We start from the raw sequence: 7,811 nt of genomic DNA on the forward strand, positions 1-7,811 counted from the left end.
TTTACACCCAGTCCTACAGAAGTACATTCCTCTGGATGCGTCTGTACCCACCACAGGGTCTTGTGCCAGCACATCTGCACCATCTGGGCTCACATCTGCCCGGCAGGATCTGCAACAGGCAGCTGTCGAAGCTACTGCTCACAGGGGCTAAGCTGCCTTTATTGCAGGTCACACACCCTCTCGAACAACAGTGGATTTAGATGCCATAAAACCCATGGTCTAACACACCCTGGGAGTCTCCCACCAGCCCGTATGTGTCGCAAAAGCATCCTTCATCGTGCTGGCTGAGGCGGTCTTGCTCGGGATCCTTTGCCAGCAGTGCTTCATGTATCATTCGGCAGCTGAGAAAGTCACAGCAGCCCACGGTCCCGTCTCACTCCCTCTCTGCCATTCGCACGTGTCACTTATGTGGCCGCCTGGCTTTATTTTTCTGGCAATGGAGGCAAAAATAGCTCATGTAAAAATTATTTATTTTGTATTAATAGCTCGGAGTCAAAGCCTGAGCAGACACTTGGAATAAACAGGATCATTCAAAATACAGTTCTTTGAAATCAGAGCTTTGCTCTGACCCTGGGCTTTCCAACCAAAGCCAGAAAACCTGTGTATATAGAATCCCTTAATTTTTTCCCCCTGTTAATCCACAGTACAACAAGCCTTGCTTGTAGCCAGAGGACTTTGACCAGGATGATTAAACCAACAATTCATTTAGGTGGGCCAATGTGCGGTTGTATAGGTGGTCAAGATGTAAAATAATCCTCCCTATCTGACCAATAACCCCCTCTGCACTTCCAATCCAATTTCTATTCAAGCACATCCCGCTTTTTCTCAGCCATTCCTCTCCTTTCATCATTTCCCCTTTCAAAAATGTTTTTTAAGTGGGGGCAGCTGTTGGGTGAAAACTTGTATTTTGGAAGAGATTTTCTGGACTTGTTTTCTTGAGAAGGAAAGAAGGAAAACCAGCACTTTTGGGTTTTGTTTTTCCTTCCTCTTTCTTTTGTTTTCTTTTACTCCTTGCCCTGCACAGTCAGTTTTCCACCCTCATAAAAGGAAGAAAGAGGGAAAATAAAACCACGAGCGAGTTTCTATTTTTATCTGTCTTCAGTGAGGATTTTCTCTCTTCCCCTTTTTTCCACCAAATAACAGAAATATTCCCAGCTGAGGATTAGAGCACCTCAGCGCATTTACATGATTGTGCAACGCTGAGCACATCCGTTAATGTATGCAGCTCTCTAACGGTGGCTGGCCCTTGCTACTGATGGATTAATTGAGGCACAAGGGGGAAGAATCATCTATGCAGGGGTTAATGCAGACCTTGAGAAACCCGGGTTCAAGGCCACAAGCTCCTTTACTGACTCTGAATCATCCTCATAGTTCCTTTTTGTCTCATTTCTTTGTGAAACGGGGGTGGCAGCCCAGACCCAGACCCTGTGGCTTTGGCAAAGAGCAGTGCATGGGATCCTTGGCAGGGTCTTGAACCATGACGATGCAGCCTACGGAGTATCTGCAGGCAAAGCAGAGGCAACCAGGCAGGGATGCTCCCAGAGCAGCCCTAATAAACCTATCCCATCCTTTTCCCTTTGCAAAACCCTATTATTCCACCTTTGGACTGTGATTAAAAGGCTTTCAAGTGGCAAGCGCTGGCTGTGCCTATCACTCTCCCGCTACCCCGCAGCATCTCCGATGAAGGGATTCTGTGGGATGAGCATCCAGGCTGCTGAGCCTTCACACTTGCTACGGCTCTTGGAAAACCTCAGCTAGCAGCTTTCCCTATCCCAGAACGCTGTTATAATCACGCGTTGTTCCTGGTCTCTGCCTCGTCGTTTAACAGCACTTGGAAAATGTCAAATGTGGGAGTCCAGCAGCCTTAGGTTAGAGTAAAAACTCCCAAACATATTTGGAGGGCTGCCAGCACTTTGCAAACCCTCTGCAAACTCAGATAAGGGGTGACCTTGCAGCCTGCGTGCTAGGCCAGAAGTTTATAAATTCTCCATTTGCTTGGGTTGAGCTTTCTCAATATTGTGATCATCCTGTCCCCTTCCAACATCGGCCGGTGCCGTGGGTTGGGAAAACAACGTGCGAAAGCAGGGGCTGCTGGCGATGGTGACCTTCGCTGAGACATCCAGCATTCAAGGTGGAAGAACCCGCTGGAAATGTGACGTCTAGAGCTGGTGGGGACAGGACCCCCCCCAACGCCCCGTTTACGGGGAGGCAGAAGGTGCCTGGGGCTGGATCTGTCACGGCCGAGTGAGCAAACCCAGCGCCCGGCTTTGTTTGAGCTGGAGGTTACAGACATTGGCCCAAAAACCTGTTTGGTTTTGCAGCAAATGATGGTCCTAAAAGCACGGTTGGGGAAGGATGGCAATGCTGCTTGGTGAGGAGGGGGAGGAAGGGTTGAGTTTGGGGTTTCATTTTGAACTGAAATGAAATCTAAACATTTTGAAATTCTTCCCCAAATGACAAATAATGTCAAATACTGAGATAGCACTGGGCTGGATTTGAGCCGCGAGGCACCTTCTTATATTCCTAACTTCTGATAAAAAGGATGGAACAGAGTCAGGAAAACTTTCCTCTCCTTCCCCTCATTATTTTTCTTTAAAAAAAAATAAAAAAATACACAACCTCTGTGAAATCAGCAACGTCTCCTGAAATGTTCCAGTTTGGATGGGAGAGCCTTTCGCAGCAGGAAATGTTTCCCTCTGGGTTTTCCTGGCCAGCTCTGGCCGACTGCACGTCCCCGACTCACTGCTGTCGGGCTGGGGGTCCAGGCTGAGCACGGCAGCTCAGCTCAGGGGTGGGTAAAGACCCCCTCCCAGAATCAGCTCTCGGGGAGCTGGTACCCCGGTGTGCAGAGAAAACAGTTTGAAGTCCCAGTAAGTAGCAGGGCTGATTAGCTCAGAGGCAGGACAGTACCTATATTAATGAAAGAACGTGGGTCATTAAGATAGCATTGTTAATTTACATTTTCCCCTCTTTTATCCTTTCCTTTAGACTCAAGGCTTTCTGGTAAAACCTTTGCAGGTCAGTTAACCAATATTTATATATTTTTGGTCCATGAATAATTTATGAACTCTTTTCCCCTGTATCCTTTCCCTTATATCCTCACTGCATGGTTGTACGTGGCTGAATTAGTTCTCGCCCATCCATACATCACCTAGTGAATTCAGGCTCTTTTGGGGCCTGTTTGCGGTTGGTTGGCAGATCATGCTTTCTTACTTACAAACGTATTTGTTTTCACTCCAGGTCAAATAACTCATGTGAAAATCTCAGTGTTTGAATTACCTGTGAACTATTTACCCCCCAAATCCCACCAGGGACCCTCTGAGCTTCCCAGTGCATGGCCAGTCACCTGAAACACCACGAAAGGGTTAGCATAATGCAGGATAAATGGCCAGAAAAGCATCCAGGTGGACTTTTGTTTGCTTTCACCTTTGTAAGAAAATTAAGAGCTGTTTTCCTGAAAAAAATTGCAGCTCCCAAACCTAAGCAAGATCAATGCTATTATGGGAAAAAATACTCACAGCCATCTTTCTGGGCTGCTCGGCAAGCTAGACCTTCCCTGCTTGTCCTTAGCCCCTCTCAGTATAAGAGTTTTTTGTTTGTCTCCAAAATTTGAAGGAAAACCCTGCTGTTACTACGTTTTTAGCTTCCTGTTCCTTTTTCCACTGCGCCCTGCGGATGGCTCCGTGTCTTAGCCCTTTCTGGGCAAAGTGCACATCCCGAGCTGTGCAAGGGGATAATAACCCACAGCCTGTCATGACATGGAAACAACCTCTGCCTGCATTTCCTTCAGGAAAGGTGAAGAAAAGACCCAGCCCCTCTAACGCCATATCCCCAGCTGCTCTCATCCTGGGGGTGGGGGGGCAGGGGGAGATGATGCAGTTTAAGCACTCAAATACACCAAGTCTAGGTTTTTAATTCCCTTGGGTCAGGATGGTAAAGCCATGTTGGGTAAGCACTGAGGGTCTCCAAAAGGGAGAAGAGACAATCTGACAATCTCTGTCCAGACCACGCGGCAGACACCTGCTCCTTCCCTTGTACAAACCAGCCTGCCTTGGCCCCCCATTTTTTTCCTTCTTCTTTCTCCCCCCTTTTTTCTTGTCTCTCCTCCCTTGGGCCATCGGTGGAGCATTCAGCAGTTAATATCCTTCTGTCTCCAATTGAGCTTTAAGAGGTGTAACATTTGATAAGCCCCATTTAACTTGGCTGTACTACATCGCTTAAATAATTCAAATACAGATTGCCCCTTTAGAAGGATTTCTGCTTTATTGACCCTGCTGGTCATGAGTTACCAGGAAGCCAGGGAGGGACTTCTAGTGCTGAAAGCCTGGAAAAAAAATCAATTCCAGCTCTTTAGTGCCCCAATCACACCCCATTATTCCCCAGTAATCGCAGACCTGCTTTGCTGTTAACTCTTTGGGAACAATATGGCCTTTGATGGGAAGAGGGAAACCAAGGAGGGTTTTCTTTTCTGGCTGGGTCCTAATCTGCATGAGCAGTTTCATGTGTTTATCACTAGGGTTTGGATGAATAGTTTTTTATAGGTAGAAGTGTGAAATTGCTTGATGGGTATTTTTTCCCCTTCCATTTCTTAATACCTGGTTCGCTGGAGGTTTGTTGGACTGCAGCATTAATAATGCATTTTTTCCTTTTGTATCTCTTTCTCTATGTGCATTAATTAATCAGAAATAAGGAACGGGATCCTGTAATATGGTTATCCCTTATATAAATGCTTGTTATTCATGTTTGGGCCCCATAGAGTCCCTTTTCAATGGGTGCTGCACAGTCACGTGGCAAGTCCTATGCAATAGGTTATGGAAGAGCAAGAAGAAAGACTACATGAGCCAGTGGGGTGGCTATGAAGAACTAGGTCAATGTAGCCAAACGGATGGTCTGGAGCATGTGATGTTCACACCGCACATATTTCAGCAGGGATTTCCTCTGGGCCAGCCCTGCTCTGGTCTCATAGACAAAAGGACCCCTTAGCAGCTGTAGTCCATCTTTTGGGTTAGTTTCATTCAAAAGGAATCCAGGTTTTTAGGAACAATCGGATCTGAGGGGTAATTTTTCAAGGCTCAAAACAGAGACTAGAGTGTGGTGATGCTTCAGAAATTAACAAAATCAACCCAAAAGATGTGCTTGAATCTTTGACAGATAGAAGAACCCGAAATTTTGCATGCCTAAAAATTCCAGCTAATCACAATGTCCTTTGTCTCCATCACTGCCCTTAACATGTGAAACCTGCCCTGATGAGAAGGGGGCTGTTGTCCTGGCATCTTTGGCTTGTGAGAGCCTGGGAGCCAAGCCTGGGAGATATAATGAATTAAGCTAGGAACCCAAATGCAAGTAAAAACACTCAAAATCCCACCTCTGGGGTGATGCCTTCCGTCTTCATTCAAGCCCCTTCTTCAGCTCATGCTCCTCCTCTTGACACAAAATAAACAGGACAGGATCCAGGGCTAAAGACTTCTCAAGACATGACGCATTAAAATCTGTCCTTCCTTCCTGGTGCAGGAGCCTAAAAGTCATCCACCCCATCATCCAGTCTGATATGGCCTGCGGCAAAAGACACAGCCTCACCCTGTCACCCAACGTGAACACGTGGCTGCTGGTGGTGGTGCTGGGGGAGGAGATGCCAGTCTGGGTGGAAAACTTCAAGTGATGGGGAACTGACCACACTTACTGAGGCTGCTCAGTCCCCACCCCTTTTACACATGGGCACCTTATCGCTGGGCACTGTTTATCCAGGAACAGGGCACAGAGGACAGGGAGGAGCAGCACCAGCCTCTGCTCTGGGTCACCACACCAGAATCTGCTCAGAGTCCATCTCTAGGTTGGGTGGCTTCTTGTCCCATCTGTTCCTCCTGGGAGGCCAATGCTTCACTCCTCTGTAGGTTAGAAGCTGTCTTCTAATGCCCAGCTGACATTTCCCAGGCTCACTTGTACCTTGGAGCACTGCAACATTCCTGGTGCCTTCCCGAAGGGTCTCTGGTGTCTGTCTCTTTGGTGATCCAGCCTGTGGATAAACAACCCTTCTGGATTTTGGGGTGTTGGCAAGGGTGAGGTGACATCTCAGGGTAATCAGTGAAGTGATGTGCATCCTGGCCAGGCTGCAACATGTGATGTTTTCCTGGGGTCTCTCTGTCATGAGGGTCTTCCAGGGGATGATACAGAGCAGGAGCCTAACTTGGTGTGCTAAATTGCCCTCGGGAGCTGCCACTGTCTATTCCTTCACCATAGGGGGCCTACAGAGACTGTCTGGCTAATTTAGCTGGCTAAATAACTGTGAACAAGTCAAAAGCCTGAAAACCTTCCTCAACTTCATGTTTCCAGGCTGGAACACACTCTGCCACATGGCACTGAGACTAACAGACTCAACAGTCAGGCAAGAGGGGGGCTGGTTTTGCCATGGAGACACCAAGCTGGGGTAAATCCTGCCTGCTGTAGGCTGCAGCAGGGCCCTTTGCCTGTGGTGCCATGTTCCCAGGTGAAAGCTGGTGATGAAGAGTGTGACTGGTTAGTTCTGTCCTGTTCAGCGTAGAGATTGTCCCGTTATGGATGTCTACAGCAGCAGAGGAACTGTAGCCACAGGCTGCTTGGGGAAGCTGTAGGACAACCATCATGGTGTGAATGCAAACAGCGCCTGAAATTTGAAACAGAGGAAGAAAAGTTTGTGATAATTTTTCAGGGCCAATGATTGGGATTTTCAAGGCATTTTAAGGCGGTTAAATACTTAGCTCCCATTGAAAAGGGGTGTCTTCAGATGCAGGTACAAAATTAATTCCCTAAGCAGTTTGAAGGGGGTGGGGGATGTCGTTTTAGAAAAGCCCTGGATGCAAAGCAGGGGGATGGTATCTTAACCAAAGTTCAGAGAAGACTTACCCCTATCTCTGGTTGGTCTGAAGAGGACTCCCTGAACTCTGATTTTAGACAAAGAAGAGCTATTCTCACCTCTTCCTCCCTCCCTGACCTGCAAAGGGTTAAAGGGTGGGGGAGCCCTTTGATTAATAGATGTCGTGTGAACATGCACATTTGCCTGTGACTGCATTCCTGGGGCTTTTGGCTGGGTGATAAGCTGCGACCAAAGTCCTCCGGCTCTGGGCAAGGAGAGCAAACAGGGCCCCAGTGGAGCAGTTATTAATTCCAGTCTTGCATCTCCCAGGGCTGTCTCTCAGCAACGGGACTCCTGGGCGGCCTTTCACACACCAATCGATACAGCTTGCCTCTCCCTTTACCCTCTTCATCCTCATCCCCCACTTCTGCATGCTCACCGTGGTCTCTTTCTGTGCCAGGACCCCCAGCTCCAGGATCCTTTCCCATTGGCAGCACAGGAAGGGGAGCATGATATTCCCTTTGGGGTGATGGAAACAACTGCCAGCACCCAAACTGGTGTTGTAGCTGTCCTGTCCCACCATGACCCCTATGGGTCTTGGTGTGGTGGGGAAGGAAGCAAAAAAGGGGAAGTCTGCAACAATATCTCCAAAGCGCATATCTGTCCTTCTGTACCCATGAAAGGACACACCCTGAGAGTCATTGCTTTTCTTCAAAATACACTTATAAAACAAACACACCTGATCTAGAATTTCTTTGGCCTCAAAATTTCCTTTTCCCTTACGGCAGTTTCAAATTGATTCGAGCCACGAGTTGTCGTTTCGAGTCCAAATTTTGACATATAGATGCTGATTGAAAACTAAACTCCTTTCCCTATGTAAAAAACTAAACAGACTGAAACAACCTGGACCTTTCAACTTGCTTGCCTTCAGATAGGACATCGTCATACTTGTAAACCGGCTTTCAAGAGGGCGTATGTTTAG

The 7,811-nt window shown here is 47.6% G+C and overlaps 1 long non-coding RNA gene across 1 annotated transcript; it reads right to left on the reverse strand.

The window, feature by feature from the left end:
• Positions 1 to 357: 357 nt before the first annotated feature.
• On the reverse strand, positions 358 to 6,967 carry LOC135312908 (uncharacterized). The gene is made up of 3 exons (XR_010372527.1): positions 6,880 to 6,967; positions 5,366 to 6,013; positions 358 to 2,910 (listed from the first exon to the last, which is right to left on the reverse strand). It is a non-coding gene; the product is annotated as an uncharacterized LOC135312908 (long non-coding RNA).
• Positions 6,968 to 7,811: the final 844 nt, after the last annotated feature.

The sequence above is a fragment of the Phalacrocorax carbo genome, chromosome 3, assembly GCF_963921805.1.
Source record: "Phalacrocorax carbo chromosome 3, bPhaCar2.1, whole genome shotgun sequence".
In the NCBI taxonomy this organism is placed as follows: domain Eukaryota; kingdom Metazoa; phylum Chordata; class Aves; order Suliformes; family Phalacrocoracidae; genus Phalacrocorax; species Phalacrocorax carbo.